This window comes from Strix aluco, chromosome 1, assembly GCF_031877795.1.
Source record: "Strix aluco isolate bStrAlu1 chromosome 1, bStrAlu1.hap1, whole genome shotgun sequence".
Lineage (NCBI taxonomy): Eukaryota > Metazoa > Chordata > Aves > Strigiformes > Strigidae > Strix > Strix aluco.
The window spans coordinates 117,831,940-117,853,385 of NC_133931.1; the positions used below are offsets into that span (position 1 = coordinate 117,831,940).

At 38.1% G+C, this 21,446-nt stretch overlaps 1 long non-coding RNA gene across 1 annotated transcript in view; it reads left to right on the forward strand.

Moving 5' to 3' along the window:
• The window catches only part of LOC141926448 (uncharacterized), an 84,392-nt gene that overhangs the window by 2,535 nt on the left and 60,411 nt on the right, over positions 1–21,446 (forward strand). The gene's annotated exons all lie outside the window — the stretch shown is intronic.

Genomic DNA, 21,446 nt, shown 5'->3' on the forward strand with positions numbered 1-21,446 from the left:
CTATAATGGTGAAATGCTTCTTTCAATTGTGTCCTAATCTTACATTCTAGTTCGTATTTGCATATGCTAAAAGATGCTGAGCATAATGTCTCCTTCACAATGCTCTTCTTTGCAATGAACTTTTGGTTCCCAGTCAGGATCTTTAAGTATTGCAGCAACCATCATGACTTGACATAGAGGTACACTGTTCAGAAAACTATCAAGAAAACAAGTCACTCCAAAGATTGTGTTGAATTAAGTTGATTTTCTTAGTAACTCTGCCACCTGCAGCACTAAAGAACAAATGTCTTCATGATGGACAGGTCAAACATAGTTTTTCATAAGCTGCCCACAGCTGTTCTTTCTTTTCCTAGCGAATTAACCACCTCATTGCTGTTCATTCATGCATGTGTCATTGTAGTTTTAAGGAGAATGTGTATTCATTGAATGGAAAATGTAGCTTGAAGGTCTAGTCTTACTGAATCAGCCTCATTATCCTGAACCTGCTGATATGTCTTTTAGTACTGAAGGAACTACTTATGCTTTTCACTATATGTATATGCAGGAACACATAATGTTACTTAGGGTAAAAAAATCTGAATTTTGAATAATCAGTGTTGGCAAGATCATCAAGAAAAGGTAACAATGTTATTTTTTTTGTAACTAAGCCATATGCCCTATAAGATTAAATACACAATGAAACTTAAAGGAAGTGTTAGGTGATGAAAATGAGACTTAGAATATAAGCATTTTTTTCCCAGTGTCGATAGTGAAGAAAACTGAGAACACATATTAAGGTTATGAAGTAATCTAAAACTAAATATAATCTGCCTGCCAGAAAATGTAACTTAATAGGTATTAGCAGCAGAAAGTACTGTGTGGGTTATAAAATACAGTTCTATGTATCACTTAGACCAGATGTTGGTTGGATATTCATCTATAATTCAAGTCGTTGTAGTCATACTAATATAAGAAATGATCTATTACATTATAGAATATCTGTACATCAGCTAAGAAGGTTAGTTGTACAGTTCCAGACATCAATGGCAAATAAATTAAAATCCTTAAGCAATGAGAAAGAACTATTTCAGTGTTCCAAGATTTTTCCAGCTGTTACTTTGCTCCATCCTGAAGATCTTATGTTAATTCTAGGATGCTTGTCATGAATAGTAGAGTCAGAGCAAATGCTTAAGATTTTTTTGATTCATTCTTTCAAGTCTTTACAATTCGACCTATATTATTTGTTCACTTTCAAATTCACTTTCAAAATGTTTCTGAAAATTCATTGAGGTTTGGGGGGTTTCAGTTTTTAAAATTTATATTTATTTGTAATTACTGAAATTCTTTCCTTTACTGCTAATTCCAAGAGATATTCAAAATTTTACAAGATTATAAATACTGCAAACAAGGAAAGTAATCATCATTCACAAATTTCTGATTTTTAATGTATATGAGGGGATGTAAAATCTTTCTTATGCCAAAAGATTTGGTTGCAAAATGTTGTTTAGTTTTCTTCAAAAGTAAATCATCCATTAGACTTCAAAAGTAAAAGGAAGCAGGTTTGGGGATTCTTCATTTCTTGCTTTGCTATTTACAAGAGATATCAAGAAGTTCTTATTAGTGTGGTTTTTCTGCAAGCTTTCCTACTGTATAAACTAGAAGCTTTCCATGGAATTTGTATGAAATGCATCAATTAAGAAAAAAAACATCTGCTTACCTCACTTGGCCAAGTGAATATGTTAGATTAAATATTAATCTCTTCTTATTATACTGGGCTTCCTGACTTCACTGCAGTTGTCCTGATGTCCAATCTTTAATGAATCCCACCAAAGGCTGCTGGTCATTCCTCATCTTCTTTGCAATTATCTGCATGCAACTAGTGAGAGAACATGAGTTCAACTGCCAGCGATATCCTGATAACAACTGAGTGAACATCTCCTTAAATTGTATACCCAAGTTCCTTTTCACAGATATAGGCAAATATTGATTCCACCTGAAGTGTAACAGACATCTTCAAACCCATAAACTCTCAGTGCAATAGAATGGTTGCTTTTCAGTTCGGAGCAGAAGAGATGTGCCATTGCTAGTGGTAGTGAAGCCATCCAGTTATGGTCTCTTCATTCCCAGCTTCCTGCTGAGGAGCCACTACCTTGTGGTGTACTGAAATACTGAAAAGAGACACTGAAAGTAAGTCTGGTTGAGGTGTACTTTATCAACAAGCTTCTTGCAGGGTCTACCTCATATTTGAACAGTCGCTTTCCATATATTATCACTTAACCAAAGCAGAATGCTTTGGCTGCATTTTATGAATGCACCACTCCTCATGGAGGACAGAAGAAAAGACAGTAACTTTATTTCATGGATTACTGCCCATTCAAATTTCAGTCCTTGCTTACCTTGTGACTCTTCAGAAAACCCTCAGAAATAAAATGAAATGAGAAGGTTGTCAATGCACATTCTAAAATTTTTTCATTATATTTCTGTAGACTGTTTGATTAAAACAATACATGTTTGCTTTCAAGCTTTAATATTTTTGATCTATCTAAAATTTCAGAAAATAGAAGTCCTCTCTTCCCCCATATTATTATTTACAATGGAAGTGTGCATCACTATACCGTTACATAATGGTATTCTTATATGAGGACCCAATGTCGTATGATTGAAATCACTGTGAAATTAGCAGAGAATTCAATGAGACCGGTAACAGGTCCAAATAACAGAGTAAATTAAAACCAAACAACCCCAAATAGTACTTCTATTATGCCAAAGAACAGTACAGGAAAAATATTTCCTGTCGCATCAGTTGAATCACCAGAGTGCTGTTTCAATACCCAACCTGATGGACTTACAGAGTAAATAATGTGTGTTGTATTTTATGCTTAGAGAGAAGATCTTTTAAGGTAATTCACAAATTTTACATTTACATTTAAGCTGTGAATGTTTTGCAGTGTACCTCAAGGAAGAAGTGGCTTGAGTTCAAGCAGTAATTGAAATGCTTCTTTTATCATCTTTAACGTAACCCACAGTGAATCTAAAGCAACAACAAGCCTGTTAAACAGGATGAAATATGGTAACATTATACTTTTCCTGACAAGCAGTTTACCAGTATTCATAATCTCATATAAAAAACCCCAGAAATCTGTGCCAAGGCTTGTGGACTCTAATGGAATGTAAAATCTTCCAGCAGGAGTAAGCAAGCATGATAAGGCAATTAATGCTATCACTGTCTTTGTTGACAATTGACAAGTAAGATACAAAAAACAAATTATTCCAGGTAACTCCTTCATAGAAAGATCAAGAATTGTTGTGTTTCCATTTAGCCTAGCTGAATATGATTATCTGCATTTAGAAAAAGACCATGCAACTGAAGTGAGCAACTTCTTTCATAGACTCTATTTTAGCAACAAGTCAGGAGTGGATATTTTAGATTGATAAATTTAATTATAAGAGGAAGAAATTTAATTATCTTTCATATGTTACATTTTTCTGAGAATAAGATAATTGATTGTTTTACAGTTTTGTATGCACACAAACAGAAAAAGTTGAGTAGTTCTCAGTGAATGTTGGGTCACAGCCTTACTTAAAACATTTTTTGATTCATTTCACGGGGTTTTTATTTACAGTCTTAAAAAATTTTAAGATCTAAGAAAAATTACATTTATTATAGTATATTGAACTAGCTTCTCTGATGTAAATTTGTTTATGCTGACTAATTCTTGATTACTTCCCCAGAGGATATGAAACCTGTCCACTTTAGGACTGACCACAGGGAGGTCACTGAAACACCACCCATATTTATTTATCTGTACAAAGTCCTACTTAAAATCATTGTTGTCAAAAATACACTAACTTGAAACACAATTGCTTTTGGTTTGTTTGTTTGTTTATGCTAACATTCAACAGCTCTGAGTAAACACTGAGACTTTTTAAAAATTCCTCATTGCCCAACACAGTAGAAGTATTTAGTTTAGTTTAGTGTTTCCGTTACTGCAATGACTAACATTTCAGGTTTTCCCTATGGTAAGTAATTTGGCCCATTTTAAAGTGTCTAATCCAATGGATTCAATCTAATGGTGAGTTTGAACTGAGTTTCTCTACAGGGAGAACATGTTTGTATGGAAAAAAGGATTATAGTATTTTGTCCACTTGTATTCACAAGTGCGGACAGTTCTTCAGTGATTATGGTTCAGTGAAGAAGAGATAAAACTTTCTACAGATTAGGGCTAAAAAGACTTCTGGATTGATTTGTTTTTTTCAGACTAACAACTGGACAATTCACTCAAATCGAAGAGAAATATATTCAATGTATGGCAATATAATGATTATTACTATTTATGAATCCAAACTTCCAATACATCTAAATAGAATTAATTATCATTCATTCATTTTAAGGGTGAAGCTACTGAGCAAATTTTCAGGTTGAACTGAAAAATATTTTAATTCATTCCAACTATATTTTGATTTCTTTTGATTTGTATTTATAATCCCTTTATGTCATGAAGACTGATTACTCTGAAAATATTCCACTATTCTGCATTTTTTAAAAAAATCAGGTCATAAACTCATTAAATTTAAAGGTGTGTTTCCTCAAATTTCCAGATGTCTGCGTACCTGTCTGTCCTGGAGGTTGTATTACCTAAGGGATCTTTGTGGGTTTGGCTCTTCCATTTCTATATTTCACAACACTTGGCAGACAGTTTTACTGTGGTACTGTTTTGTTTTGTAATTGGTCAGAGTGGCTACAGCGAATCTTGTAACCAATATGTTGAAAGGTTAACAAAATACACAAAGCTCACTCTTGCTGTCAGAAGAGCTTCTCAGTGTCCTGTTTTTCTCAAAGGTCTTGTGAATCGAGTTTTCTCTAATTTGTAACAGTATTTGTGAGAAAGTGGCTTACTTTAAAAGACTTTTGTCAAAACAACATTTTGGAGCTCTGTTCAGATCTCAGATGTTGCAACACAAGAATCTACTCAGACGGGATAAACCTTTCAAGTTACCTCATTCCATGTCTGGTTAGGGAAGTGGAGGAAGGTGAGGTATTGAAGGTTTATACCTTGGGAAGGCTCCTGTGAGCACACGAAACCCACAAAGAGGTATTTTCTCTATCCTCACACTTTACCTCCCTCTTTTGAACAAAATGGAGGTCTTGCTCTGATCCCATGTGCCAGATGAGCCAGCTGTTACCTAAAAAATTAAGATCTGCTCTTGGCTGGATGAAAGTGTGATCTTGTCTCTCCTTTCTGCTGTGTGAGATTCACACAGACAGATGCTGAAAAGTTGTCCCCGGTTTTAAGGAAAGCATAAGCATGTTCTGTGTCAATGTGAGCATGTTTAAATGATTTTTAATTTAAAAAAGAGTTCTTTGATATTTTTAAATAACTATTTTTATTCTTGATGATAAACCCTGCTTGTCCTTTGACAGTTATTTCCTTCCCAAGGAGCCAATATGAACAGATAAACAGTCTCACAGAAGGGCACAGAAACACACAAAACTCCAGCCCACCATTTTTTCCCACTGTCATCTCCCATTGTCCTACAAGGAGTTGAACTTCACTAAATAAGAATTTCTGTTTAGCTCAAGCTTGGATAAAATAAATGCATAATGCTCTTTACCGTTTAGCCTGTGAAAAAATTCAGATGACTGCCAACATTTAACAGGATTCATAGCAGTTAACATTACCAATACCCCAAGCTACTGGCTAATCTTAAATTCTGTACTAAACTGATTTTTATATTTCCAAGGGGCCAGAACTTGATCAGCCATTCCATCTCTGATCTTGTTATTTTATTCAATAATAGTTAATTTAAATACATTCAATGTATTTTTTCAACGTTGCTCACATCTTGTGCTTATCTGATGATTTCATAAAGAAAACAGATATGCTGTACATTTGATACAAAATATGTAATAAGCCATGGTTCTCTCTTTCAAGAAATTAAGAAAAATATCTGCTTCTAATTAATGTCAGTACTTTGATGGATTTGGCACTGCTACCTCTTGTTGATGCTGGCAACATTTATTCACAAAAATGGTTTTATAAACTGTAATCAATTCAATCCTAACTTTTCCTTGTATTATTTATTTACAGTATGTTAGTATCTAGAAACTCTAATCAAGACCAGACATGTATTAAAAGAGAGATGTATATGAAATATTTCAACTAAAAGAGTCCGTGTCCTGAGTCAACAGTCAAATGCAGGAAGGAAAGGAGAGAAGGAAGACAATCTTTGGGAAGTGAAGTCACTGGCTCCTGACACAGAATGCCCATGGCCAAGAAAAGAAAGATCTCAGTCTGAAATTACAATGTAATGTTTTATCAACAGGGCTATGTTCTTAAATCAATAAGATATCAGTTATTTTTATGTGCAAACTGGCAGTCAAAACCACATGCCTTAATTTCATCACCATGGAACTCTGTTAATGACTTTCAGTAAGGAGCAGATCAGTCCCATGTGGCTAGGAACTGGTGAGATGAAGTTTCATTAGCTGTCCCAAGAAGAACTATGTATTTTTCGTCAAGACTTCACCCAAATTTTATGAAACATGTAGCATACATAATTTTACATACACAGTGCATCATGCAGGAGCATGGGAGAATGTGTTGTTGCAGTGAAAATACTGCTGCAGTGATGAGTACACAACAGCAAAACAAGCAGCTAAGGAGAGATTTGTGCTTCAGTTACAAACAAATTGATGATACATTTTTTGTTCCCTGGCTATGTAGTGTACAGATTTTATGAAGGCTGTAAATTCCACAACTTCCATTGCCATTATTCTTCTTGACCAGCTCTTTGTTGTTGCACTTATACTGCAGCTGATGGCCTGATTACAGTTGCCTGATCATCTTAATTCCCAGAGGTCCTTTAAGAGCAAGCTGCAGTTCAGGTGCATCATGCCTTTCATATCTTATAAGGCACTCCCAGGATGGAGAAATTTTGCTGGGTATGTACAGTACGTTTGTTTTGCACAGAGAGTCCAGACACCTACTGCACTTGCACAAATGATCTACACAGTACACACACACAGGAGGTCTTACCTCTATCCTTCCCGTAAACAGCAGGAGAAATGTTGTGGTAAATAGTTTTCAATCACAGGTGAGCTGCTGATCTAGAAAGCTTGGAACCACTGTTACAGATAATCGTGAATTTCAGTGGCTAAGAATTGGGATTCTTTTGTTACATTAGATGTTTACATATACATAGAAGTAGTGTTAATAAGTAGGTTCATAGAAGTGGCCTGACTTCATGCTGGGTAGAAATAGAAAGTGTCTTAATATCACGACTTTAACCTACAGTACTTTCTCAGTAGATGATTGTTCAGTTTGATGTACCTTCTGCTTACTAATGTCCTGCACAAGCACGAGCCCAGCACTTGTTAAATAAATGAATAAACAATTTAATAACAATAATTAATAGTAATAATAACAGATGGGGGGAAGAAAAAAAAAAAAAGAAAAGCCAAAGGTAGACCATGCTTATAAACCTAGAATTACTGTACACACTTAGGCTTGGAGACCAAATCATAAATCCCTTAGATTTTCATTTGAAGAGAACTGGATACAAAAAAAGTTATAATTTACAGAGGGGAAAAAATAGGATTAGAAGCATTTCTGCACGAATCATTTTCTCCTAGAATATTTTTAACATTTTGTACTTAATATTTTAAACAACTTTTTCTTAGGACACCTAAGTTCTGATGCACAGACCTTGCAGCAAGGTGTAAATCAGCAAAGTAGAACCTGATTTCCACAAGTCTCCATATTCCCGCACGTAACTTTGAGGAGTGTAGAATCAGTAGACCCATATTTTCACGAAGTTATGCCTAAGCCAGCAAACCTAACTACTAAATGAGTGCCTGGCTACTCACATGACTACACTTATTTCTGACTAGGTTGTAGCTATTATGGCTGTGGAACTTGTAATTGTTCCTGTTACAACAGCAGACTCAGGAGTGGCTTACCTATTGATATTCCACTTCAGTATGAGAAGTATTCTTCATCTGTGACTTTGGATCACTTTTTATTTCTGAGGTGATGTATGCTGAGCAAATAAAAGAATGATTAATAGTGTAAGACATTCAGAACATGTTTCCAGAGGACAGAAGCAATGTATCACAATTAACAGCCCACACCAAGCCTTTCATTGCCTCCCCCCCCCCAGACCTTGAAAGATTGTGCCTCATGGCTTTGTTCTCCCTAAAGAAAGGGCTGGTATACATCACCTCAGCTGAATCAAGCTTCTGACATATCTTATATGGTTATGTGTCAAACAGGAAATGTTGAAAAATAACCTACATTACTGTCCTAAAGTACTTGTAGTTTGCATTAGCTCTTTAAACAGATGCATTGCTGCTGTTGTTTTACTTTTATTTTTCTGTTTACACAAACTGATACTTAACTGGAACTCGTGCTGGGCATCTATTAATGTCTTTCCATATAATTCAAAACCATAACAGATGTTATTAGTCTTCAAAAAGGATTAGGGAATTTTCTTTCAACATAGACAAAAAAGTATACTAGCCTGGACAACAAACCCATTAAGAAGACAAAATGATCCATACAGCCATGACAAACTGAGAGGGAAAATGCAGTTATTGATGCTTGTGTGTAGTGTTATATATTATGTATGCATATATATGATATATACTGTAAAGATGACCTACAAATTTTGCAGAAAAGTATTTTGTTCTGATTTTACCATTCTCCTGATGAGAAATAATGACCTAACATCTGCTGTGCAGTCAGAGAAAGCTTTCTGTCTGTCACCTGTTCACTATAGTACTTGCCACAGTGTGTAGTTATTAGGAATAGGTGGAAGAAATCACACCCCTTAGCTTTAGGAGCCTGACCTCAGTGATTAGGCTCCCCATACTCAGTGAAGAAAGGTGGATATTTTCAAGAGGCTATTCAGAATACCTGTATTAGGCAGCAATTAGGATTCCCACTTCAATTCTTTGAATCGCCTCTAAATGTAACCTTCTCTGTTAACTGTATAGGGAGCCTAAAAGTCCTCAGGCTTGGCAATGCAAACATCCCTCTTCTGCTGCTGCATACTCTTTCAGTGGGACTGAAGGGAACTAGCTGTGAATGAATCTTTTTAATCTCATGCATGCAGTTTATAGACACTAGATCACACAGTTACTGTTTAAGCAACTGTAGATAAGTCTGAAAGCTTTTCCTGAGTGCCTACTTTTAGAAGATATGTCTGTAATCATTATTTTTCAAGGTTTAATTTCTCTGATTTGACATTCATGTCCTTCATATACCTATCTATGTAATGGAAACTCATGGAGCTGTATTGAATTTACAAACTCATTTTGCTTAGGCCACTAATGAAAATGAGAATTAGTGCACCTCTTTGAGCCAATGCTAAAACTCTGTTTGTGCAGTCTTACCAAAAGAATGCAGTAAATGTTTATCTGTTCATTTATATATACTTAATACACATGTCATCATGAAAATATTAATTTTCATATATGTTCATAACAAAAAAATATATTTCTGGACAGCAACTGAATGAAGAATTTTAATGTCTAAATTTAAAAATTCACACTAAAATGTCATTTTAAGAGTCAGTCTGTGTAAATCTATTCAAGCTATAGGTCAAAAGCATATATCCAATCAAAATGAATGCTTCTCATTTCTGGGTATTGAAGTACCTGCAAAAACTTCCCAAGTATCTGCTAGATGAATTCTGAAAATAAATTAAAATTCTATGATTTAACAAAATTTCAAGAAATTAGGTATGTATGTTAAATTACTCACAACTTCATATATATTTGCTAAATGGTATTTCACAAGCAAGAGAGAGAACTGCTGAAGGTATTGAGATAAATGAACATACTAAAGTTATTGAACAAGCTGAAGTAACTGAACTGTGTAATTAAAAATGTTTAGTCTGAGAAAAAATATGAGACTCCTGTTGAATACCATGGGACTTGGTGCAAACCTAGATTCCCCAATAAGTACAGTACTGTAGTGTTTTGAAGACGTTAACCAGTTCAAAAAGGCTGTAAAATATTCAGTACTAAAACTTATGGCATTACTATAAGAAAAATGTTTTATCTATTTTGGGACTTGCAATAAGCTCTACAAGAATTTTCCCCCCTCTATGCCAGTAAACCAGCACCATCTAACACCAAATATAATTAGTTACAAATTGCCTGTTTGTTGAAAGAACGCAGTGGGAGCCCAGCCATCATTTAATGCACAAAGGCTCAACTTTATTAGTACTCACACTTCTTTTATATCCACAATAATTAGTTCATACATATTGCAAAAAGCAAGCTCCTTATAGGTTGCTAAGGTTAGATACATTGGTTGCTAAGGTTAAATACCAATCTCTCCCTTTATGATTTCTGCAAGGCCTTCTACATAGTCCTGCTTCTGTTCTTTGTTCTTCTTTGATACTTTTCGGTATTCTCCCATCACGTCGCCGTTGTCAGCAGTTCCTCGGTGCTGTGCCCTTTCTCACGTAGCCAGTTGTTAGCAAACTGCTCCACATCTCCCCCGTTTTCTTTTTGCACTTGTGCTAAAAATATTGCAGAGGCAGTCTTCTGCAGGGCCCTTTGCAGAAGATTGACAATACATGGCAACATCAAAAGCACAGTCACAATTACCAAGATCATGACCCCCACAGACTTGATCAGAGATATTAACCATCCTGAAAGTCCCCATCCTTTAAACATCCTTGTTAACCAATCTAATCCATCTTCTTCTGTTAAATGTTTGACACCATCCTTTAGCTGCTGTATGCTTTTAAAAATAGATTCTGAGTGGTCAGACAAATTCATGCAACACATTCCTTCAAATTCCTCACATCCATGTCCTTGCGCTAAAAGCAAAAAATCAATTGCAGCCCTGTTCTGTAAAGTAGCATGTCTAACACTATCAACATCAGTTAAAAGACCACTTAAAGCTAAAGAAGTAGCGTTAGTCTGTTTGCTAAGCCAACATCCCAACTTATTCAAAGTAGTTAAGGCATTTGCAACACCAACTCCTGGTGCCAATATGGAGGCCGTTATGATTTGGCCTGGATTCCAGAATTCAACGTTATCTCGACAAGAACTTTCAAACCGATGAACGGTCCTTGGGACTCGCTTATGTTTTCGAGTCATATTCAGAATCATTGACACATTTGGTGTTAATAACGTGAGACGTCCGAGGCTACACGGGCCTCCATTCAGTTTAGATGGGACGCCTCCCCAGGCACGATCTCCACAGATTAGAAACACACCAGGAGGTAATGCAAGAGGAACAGCAAAAGATCGTGAGATGTTAGTCGAAGTATAATTGCACCAAGCAGTTGAATTATGATAAGCAGCATTAGTTGCATTCACATTTTGCCCTCTCCGTGTGGTGTTATAGGAGTAATTAAAAAACACACAAGCATCCATTATAACAGAGCCTAGCAACTCTAGCTCTTGGGGTTCTTGCGTAACCTGTGGAAGGTGACTGTATACACCATCCCAATTATCTGTACAATTTTTTGGAGAGTTGCAAAGAGAGAAAATCTGAAGGGTTTGTGGGATTGGCCATGTGTCTACTGGCACTCCCACCAAACAGGTGGAGAATGGATTTTCCGGATTTGCAGTAGAAAGGCACAAGGTTTCTTGATGTGTCATATTTGCCAAAGTTACCCAGACATTTTGTTTAGGTTGTGAAACCATCCAGCCTTCAGCTTGATATATTGTCCAAAACAGGCCAATCACGCTGGGTAGGATCTTAATGAAGGTTGCCATCTGTGGAGACACAAGTAAATTCCTAATCCTGATTAATCAATTGTTATTTGTACTTCTATCTTGTATTGCTACGTAACGCCTTTTCATCTGTCCCCACCTACGAGGAGCAATCTGTATCCACGTAGGAATAGCACTATGTATGAAACACTCAGTCTGTAAACATGCAGATTTTGATTCCTGCTCTAACCGTTGCTTATGATGCTGCAGCCACCAAACAGCCGCTGCCAGGGATAACGACTCTCGATTTTCCCACAAACCGAAACACTCTTGAATTGGCTGCCCTGCAAACCTTGCTAATGCCCTCTGTGGGTTGTCATTAATCCATGTGTTACGACAGTTAATACATCTTAACCCAAAATATAGCTGTGATTGGTGTATCCAATATCTTTTTTCACATCCTCCACAAAACACCTTTACCCACGCTTGATGATCTGGATTGTTGCAGTTTAAACAATTTTGCCCACTTCTTATTACATTCCCATTTAACCCCTCTATAATTCTCCATATATCTGACAATGTTGCCCAGTAAAGTGAATGTCCGAGTAGACCCTCAAGTTGGGTCAAAACAGGCTGGATCTTCAGCCGCTGTCGATGAGCTTGTCTCTCCTTCGGCGTCATTGGGAGGTGCGGCAGGTTTCGCCCATCTCGCTGGAACCCATACGGTGCCTGTTGGTGTAGAAACACAAAGATATCCCCTTCCCCATATTACTACTTTAGCTGGTCCTTTCCACAATCCATCTTTTGGATCCTTATAATTTACCCATATCTCTTTCCTTCCCTCATTTACTTTTGCCTTTTCATAATGTAACATAGCTGGTGGTTGTTCTGCGTCTCCAAATATACACAAGTGATTCATTACAAATAATGTTTTTGCTAATCTTTCTTGTACATCCTGTATTTCCTGATATTTTGCTACATAACGTTTCAAGGTACCATTTGCTCTCTCAACTATGGCCTGTCCTGTGGGAGAATGCGGTATCCCTGTTACATGCTTCACTCCCCACTTGTTTAAAAATCTTTGCATTCGACTTCCGACATATGCTGGTCCATTGTCTGTCTTTATAGTATTCGGAACTCCCATTATTGCAAAACAACATGTTAAGTGTCTGATTACCTGTATGGCCTTTTCCCCACTCTGTGCAGAGGCCCATATATATTTGCTATAAGTATCTATAGTAACATGTACATATTTAAGTCTACCAAAACTTTGTATGTGAGTCACATCCATTTGCCATACTTCATTAGATTTCGTCCCTCTAGGATTAACTCCTATTCCAATACCAACCCCTTTATTGTGAAAACTACAAACAGGGCATGTTTTTACTATGGCCGTGGCCTCCGCCATCGTGATGCCAAATTGTGTTTTTAGCCCTTTTGCATTCTGATGGAATATGTCATGTGCTTCTTTTGCCAATTTGTCTTTCGGCATGGGAACATGTACAACAGTGGATACCAACTTGTCCGCTCGAGCATTACCTTCCCCAAGTCCTATATCCCATTTATGACTCCTAACATGGATTACAGCATACGGTTGTTCCCTTATTTTTATGGCCCTCTGTAATTGTAAGAACAACTCATAGAGACGCTTATTTTGTACTTCCCTGACTTCTGCATCTTCTATCCTTGCTACTATTCCTGCTACATACATAGAATCAGTTACAATATTCAATGGTTCATTAAACTTAACCATCGCCCAAACTACTGCCAACAGTTCCAAAGTTTGTAGTGTGTCTTGTGCTGTGGCTTTTAATATCTCGTGTTTCCATGTATTATCTTCTTGCCACGTTATAGCTGCTGTCCGAGATTTCTTTCCTGCATCTGTATAAACTGTGATGGCATTCGGAATCGGCGCCTGTTGTCTTTTTGGCTGTTCAATCCAATGTAATTGTCCTAACCATCTCAAAGGTTCCATAGATAATTGATCAGTTGACAACATCATTAGCCCATTTAACATGGCTTCCTGCAATGCTGTGCTATTTGCCAGGTACCACTGCATGGTTTCCTTCTGCATTGGACAGTATATGAATTGAGGTTCTCTTCCACTTATTTGAATAACTCGCACACGACCTTTCTTTACTAAATTTGCTAGTGCCTCAATTTTTTGAAGTAAAGATTTTGATTGTTGTAATGCTGGCGTGATCCATTCTAGCACCCATGTCTCCCCCGTTTTCTTTTTAGACTGCGTAATAGCTCCGAGCAAATGCTGTGAACCCATCCACACAAGTATGTCCAGGGGGAGCTCAGCGTCTCTCCGACGCACTTGTCCAGAAGTAATACGATCCATAATCTGTTGTAGCACTCGCTTCTGGTCTGCTGATAAAGACACCACCTGTGCAGGGTCATTTCCTTTTAACAGTGGTCGTAATTGCTGTAAAAGTTCGTTTGGGATGCCCACTATAGGTTTTAGCCATTGTAAATCTCCTAATAGCTTCTGAGCATCGTGCAGTGTTGAAATTTCAGGATTAATTGTCAATTTTTGTGGTGTTACTATTTGTTTCATTAAAGACAATCCCAAATACTTCCATGGAGCTGTTTTTTGTATCTTTTCTGGTGCAATTACCAATCTTTGCTTTGCAAGGGTGTTTACAATTTCTTTTATCTGTGTTTCTGTAAAAGGTTCTTTCTGTGCAAATAATATATCATCCATATAGTGATAAATTATAACATTAGTCCATTTTTGACGTAATGGCTGTAAGGCTGCATCTACAAAAATCTGACATAAAGTTGGACTATTTCTCATTCCTTGTGGTAAAACTGTCCATTCAAACCGTTGATCTGGCCCTTCTCTATTTATTGTTGGTAAAGTGAAAGCAAATCGGCGCATGTCCTTTTCATGAAGCGGAATCGTAAAGAAACAATCTTTTAAGTCCACAATCAAAATAGGCCATTCATAAGGTAACATAGCTGGATTCGGCATACCTGGTTGTAAAGCCCCCATTGGTTCCATTTGTTTGTTTACTTCCCTAAGGTCATGCAAAAGTCGATATTTGCCTGATTTCTTTTTTATGACAAATATCGGAGTATTCCAAGGACTAGTAGATAATCTTAAATGTCCTTGCTGATATTGTTCTTGTACTAGCAAGTGTGCTTGCTCAAGACTTTCCCTTTTTAGTGGCCACTGCTTTACCCATATTGGATCGTCAGATGTCCAAGTTATAGGGATCGGGAAAGTCCAAGCAATGGCCATTAGAATAAATGGTGATCGTTTGTCAAAACTATTCCCATTTGTGCTAACACATCTCTTCCAATTAAACAGTTTACCCCTGGAGGTAATTGCACTACAGCAAGCACCGCTGTGACTGTTTGTCCTTCAATTGTTAATTGTAGGGGCGGCGTTCGATTAGCTAAAGTTAAACCACCCACGCCAGTAATGGTAGTAGTATGCTCTTGTAACGGCCAGCCTTGTGGCCAAGAAGAAGGCGACAGTATGCTGGAATCTGCGCCTGTGTCTAACAACCCTTCCACAGTTATTGCGTTACCTTGAAATGACAGGTGAACAGTCTTCCTGGGTCTCGTACTCAGATTCAGTGTTAGCAGGGTCAGGCTTCCTGTAGATCCGAAGCCTTTGTTTCCGCGACTCTTTTCAGTCACTGGTCGTATTGTTTGAGTCACTTGTGGCAGAGGTACCAGCTGTGCAATCCGTTGTCCCTGTGCAATCTTTACTGGTGGATTCAGTGTATATGCCATAATATAGATTTCACCTTCATAATCTGCATCAATAACTCCCGGTAAAACAAATAGTCCACATTGCGATGCCGATGATCTTCCTAATAATAAAGCTCCCATGGCTCTCCCATTAATAATGATAGGTCCTCGTACATTCGTAGATATTGTTTGAGGATTATTTGTTAACAGGGTAACATCTACTGCTGCTGCCAGGTCCAACCCGAGACTTCCCCGGGTGGCGGGTTGAAGGACTGCGCTGCGGCTGCAATTTTCGTCGTTGCGCGGCGGCCGGCGAACGCGCTCCGTGTGGAGTTTCCCGACCGTCTGCGGCAAGCCCCCTCATTATGGGAGTTGGATCGGCAAGTTTGACACCATACATTTCTGGCTGTACAACTCTTTCGTACATGCCCTGGAGCTCCGCATCGGTAACACCGCAGCTGCCCCTTTTGAGGTGTCTGCACTTTAACTGCTGTTGCTGCTGAAGTCTGGAGAGGCGCAAGGGCTGCCATAACCTGACTTTGAGTAGCCTGAGCCTGTTCTTTCATTCCTTCCCCTAGTTTCTTTATTGCCTCTACAAGAAAAGCCTGAGGTCCAGTGGGTATTGATGACGCCTTTTCAAGTGCCTCCTCTACAGTCCAATGTGCCCTTAATGTATTCAATAAACTCTTTGTAGCAGGATTGCCATTTTGTGAAATACATTGTTTTAAGAGAGCACCCTGCATGTAGAGAGGTACTCTTGCTCTTTCAATTGCATTTACCAACTTATCTACAAAACTGCCCAAAGTTTCTTCTCTCCCTTGCTTAATTCCCATATACATTGGAACTCCGCCTGGCTCTTTCACTTGCTCTATGGCTTCTCTCACTAACCTCATTGCCTCTCTCACTTTATCCGGACCAAGCAATGCTTGAGCTTCTACTCTAGCATAAGGTCCTAACCCCATTAATTCATCCATTGTAATCCCTTGTAATGGATCTCCTGCTTGCCGCTGTACCGCTATCGATTCTAACACTCTCGCTTGCCAATGCGCATTAAACAACAACCACTGACTAGGAGAGAAAATTAACTTTGCTATACCCCGACAATCTGCAGGCAAAAGAAGTTGAGTGCTCCAGAGATAATCTAACATTTGACGAGTCGGTTCACCAGTAACACCATAAGAACTCACTGTAGAGCGCAATTGTGACAAAAGCTTCCAATCTAATGCCGTAACAGTAGCATTTAGTCCACCAGCAGGGTTTGGCTGAAACTGAACTGGAAAAGCCATTGCTGTCGCCATCTGAGTCATCTCCTCATCCCCTTTTTCTAACCCCTCTCGTGCCAATGCATTCCAAGCCCGACACCTTTCTTTAGCGATCTCCATCCCCAGCCCATCTTCTGAGCCAGGAGTAGAATTCTCGCCTTCCGGCGTCACAGTGTGGCTGGACGCATCAGGGCTACTCAGGGCAGAGGCGGGGGGAGCGGTAGGGAGAACTCGTTCTGAGCTTTCCTGTCCCGTCTCTTCGGAACGTAAAGGTGGTAAAACAAGCTCACGAAACGTAGGCGGTAATGGCCACCTAGTTTCCTCCTCCCCATATCTGGTGTTTTTCTCTTTTGCCGCAATTGCGCTCTGTGCAGCTCTTTTTTCCGCCTGATATCTGAGCAATTCATTATGAACCATCCTCCATAACTTTCCCAACTTTTTTGCTGTCTTATCATCATTCAATGTTAATTCCCATAATTTATCTCCAAATTTTCGCCATTCCGATAACTCATGAACTGTATGTGGATTAATAAAACAACCTTGCTCTACCCCATAAGCTAAAAGCCCCTGAAGATCCTTTTTTACATCTATTCCCTCAACCCGGCGTTGTGTCAGCCAGGATGCAAATAAATCATATGCTGCTTGCCTGTCCATACCTGAATTTTTCCGTTGCAGCCTTTCCAGGTCTCGGCAGCACGTATCAGCAGGGTTCACCTCTTATGACACCCAGGGCGCGGGCCTTTTCTCTTATTTCAGTCGCCTTTCGCCGTCCTCGCTGCTTAAGGACCTGAACAACCTTCTCTGGTCTTTATCCTTCGTGGTGCCCTATACGTCCTTTACGTCCTTTGGCACGGATCACGTCGGGGTCACCATTTGTTGAAAGAACGCAGTGGGAGCCCAGCCATCATTTAATGCACAAAGGCTCAACTTTATTAGTACTCACACTTCTTTTATATCCACAATAATTAGTTCATACATATTGCAAAAAGCAAGCTCCTTATAGGTTGCTAAGGTTAGATACATTGGTTGCTAAGGTTAAATACCAATCTCTCCCTTTATGATTTCTGCAAGGCCTTCTACATAGTCCTGCTTCTGTTCTTTGTTCTTCTTTGATACTTTTCGGTATTCTCCCATCACGTCGCCGTTGTCAGCAGTTCCTCGGTGCTGTGCCCTTTCTCACGTAGCCAGTTGTTAGCAAACTGCTCCACACCTGTTACAACTTAATTAAACTTCCTTGCCTCTGCTGCTTAAGCAACATGTAGATTCTTTTATGTACTTGCCAATTAGTGCATGGGGATTCTGCTTTCTAATTGGATAAAAAAGTAATAAACTGAGCAGTGTGCTGTTGATATCCAGAATTGACTTTGTTAAAAAAAGTAGTGGAGACAGGTTTAATGCTTCAAATATTTATCTCAATTGAAATTGATTAAAACAATTTGCGGTTCCATTAGATATAGATACAATCCTTTTGTTAACAAAGTCCATCTGGTCTAAGAAAGAAAATTAAGATTCACTAATTGAAATTTGGAAGTTTTTTCCAAACATACATAATTCATACTGACAGAAAACAGAAGCTGCTATTCACCACAAACTGTCAAGTAGATGAATGTTTCATTTAGATGGAATTTAAGATTTCACCCAGCAAGAATCTACAAATGCTTATAGTAAGCCACAGTCTGAGAAAAGAAAATCTGTTCTCTTTTTACTGGTGCAGTATTAAAATATTCTCTTTTTCACTGTGAAGCCATCTTAACCTTAAATGGCACCACATTTGACCTTTCTCGTTGCCAGTACTGGAAGGCCCTTTCTAGACCATGAGCATTATTCAGCTGTGCAATCCTGCAACTTCAGTAGCCAGTGATTCTCCTTTTTTTAACTTGTCATATATTTACAGAATGCTGCCTTTGTGTCAGGATGCAATTCCGTTGTACAGGAGTGCTACATTTAAGTATTCCTCTCCTTGGTGACTTTTCTTCCCTCCCGTCCTGTACTCTGTCCTTCAAAAGACAATCTTAGATCAGATCATTTATTCAGTCTACAAAGTGGTGTCACAAACAGTTGCATTAAAGAAGCTGAGCAGACTTCAAACTAAGATGAAGTCTGGGAATAAATAGCTACAGAGAAGATGGGCCAGGAAGTCTGAAGTCATTGTGGACACCATACACATAGGACTATGGCAAGAGGGAGATCAGCATTAATCCTACCTGCTTCAGCTCTCCACCCAGCCCTGGGACAGCCATAGGTGACCATCTTCTCTTCCAGGTATATATTTATTCTCTTCCAGATATATATTTATTCATCATTTCTGAGCTGCTTCTTTATTGTCTTGACATTTTGGAAACATGAATGAAACGATTACTTTTTCCTGAAGTGTAGAAAGTACCTTGTATCCACCATATTATTTGCCTGCATAAATATCCACAAAATAGAGAAAATTCAGCCTTCATGGAAGACAATGGCAATTCTATCACTGATTTTATTGGTGTTATATTTTGTCACCCATACACCATTCACTGCTCTTGAAAAAAATTCCAGATCTAAAACATAGTGCCATGATGGTTGGAAGAAACTGGTGAAAGAGATGCTATAATTGAAATTTTCCCTTCTGCTTTACATTGTGCTCTGGACGTATTTTGTATCGAGAGAGCTTTGCTGAGCTAAGATAAATAATCACTCAAGTCAGTGTACTCAGGCAAGAAAAAAATCAAAGCCATAGCACTCTGAAGGAAGCACAGGTGTTTTGTGTCCTCAGTGAGCCACCTGTTTATGAATACATACCATGAAGGTAGCAGAAATTAGGTCTGATTTGATGATAATTCAAAGATGAGAAAAATTATTCAGAAGACAGGTATAAATAAGTGCTGTGTAGATTCAACAAAGTCACATAATAGAAAACAATCCTCCTCTGGTCTACATAGCTACAGTGAGGCATAAATACTCAAAATGAAAAAACACAATGACACTACAGGTGTAAGATTTCAGCTAGCAGCAATGTGGAAGGTGCCTGACCTAATTCAGGTAGCTGCAGCAGCTGCCCAGATGCATCCACAAAGAATTCTATAATGACTAATTTAGCCTGTTCCTCAGGTACCCCATCCCATCTAGAAAAACTTATCCTATGCTTCCAGGATATTATTTTTTTTCTCCCCTCTGCTGGACTCAGAGGATAGATCTTATATGATCTATAAGCCAGAAAATTTCTTTTTCTGCAGTTTTTTCAGTGGTTATAAATCAGTTTAGTTTTATTTCAGAAACAATAAAACTAAATTAATAACAGTGACTAGTCACAAAAAAATAGTATATCTTATTTATGAAAAACTTCTGATTATTAAAAATTTTGGACGGAATAGAATTACTTTTCAATAAAAATCCTGTTCAGTGAGGAACATGTCCTTCAAAACTGAGGTGCATTTATAGAGTCCTGAAGAGAAAGCTGAAATATCGCTCAAAGCATACCTTGCACCAGCTGATGCAAGGATTTTTCTGCTTTCTCAGCTTGTAATTTCTCTAGAAAGGGTTATAACCCCTTTTTTTTTTTTTTTTTTATACACAGGGCCAAATTCAGAAGCATGTCATCTGAGATATATTTTAGATTTCTCTATTATGACTACTTAAACTATGTAGCTGGTAGCTAGAAAAAGAACATGTTTGGTACACAGGTCAGAGGAACAGAGAGAGCTTCTCAGTCTGCGTTAATCTGAACCCCCACATATCCAAATGAGAGATAAGAGGCCCTAACTCAAAGCAGCCTTTATGTTCTAATTTTATGTGACACACCACCAAGTAGAGGGGGAAGAATAAACCTGCATCCTAGGATGCAAGACTTTGGGATTTAAAGTGGGATTTTTAGGTCTTTTTTATATTTGTAGATGATGTTGATTATTTCATGTTTTTCAGCTATTTTTTTTCATTAGTGGAAAGATGGTCTGCATGACCTAAAAGCCAGTTACACTCTTCTACTTCTCTGAATAGAAGGATGTTTCCAAGGGAACCACTTGCAGTCCTGTCATCTGGGCTGTAGCCATTTAGCCACTGCTACCTTGAATATATTTGAATATATTTTCTCACTCCTTGCAAATTCTCTGAAAGGTTTCTTTCCTTTGTGCCCTCAGTCTCACTTGCTACCCGCCCACCCTCCTGCTCTTTTTTCAACAATTTCTTGCCAATATGAACTCTATAGCAAAAAAGTGAATACAGGCCTTTTGCACCACAAGGATGTTTTAATTGCCACACTGCTGTCAGGCTATGGAAAACCATAGCTAGATTTGTACTGCAGCCTTAATGAAGTGACAAGTGGCTTAGTATAAAACTAACATCACAGTTAACACCAAGTGGTATTATTAATGGAGTACACAAACCCAGTTTTCCCACCTTAACTTATAACTGTCTGAGGTTAATCACCCATTTTTCTCATTTATGTCTTCATGCACTGACCTATTTCTAACTAATAGCTCGAACCTGAGCCCCTGCACTTTGCAATAAAAACAAAATAAATCAAATATTCAAAAACTGAATAGCTAATCTACAGATTTACTGAACAGATACATTCCATTCGTTACGTGATTTGAGGTCCCAGTTTCAAAGCTTAATTAAATGTACATTTTTCACTAGTTGCATAGAGACCTAGTAGATGGCCAGAAGGAATGATTTATGATGGACCTGTCTTTCACAAAATACATCTTCCCTCTGCTGTTTATCCCAGCAGCTGTCAGCAGGGACAGTTTTCTTTTAATAAGCTACAGTCTAAGTATCAGTCCCAAGTACTTGGAGAAGAACAAGTCAGATTATTCAATACACATAATACCAGTGCTGCTTATGCT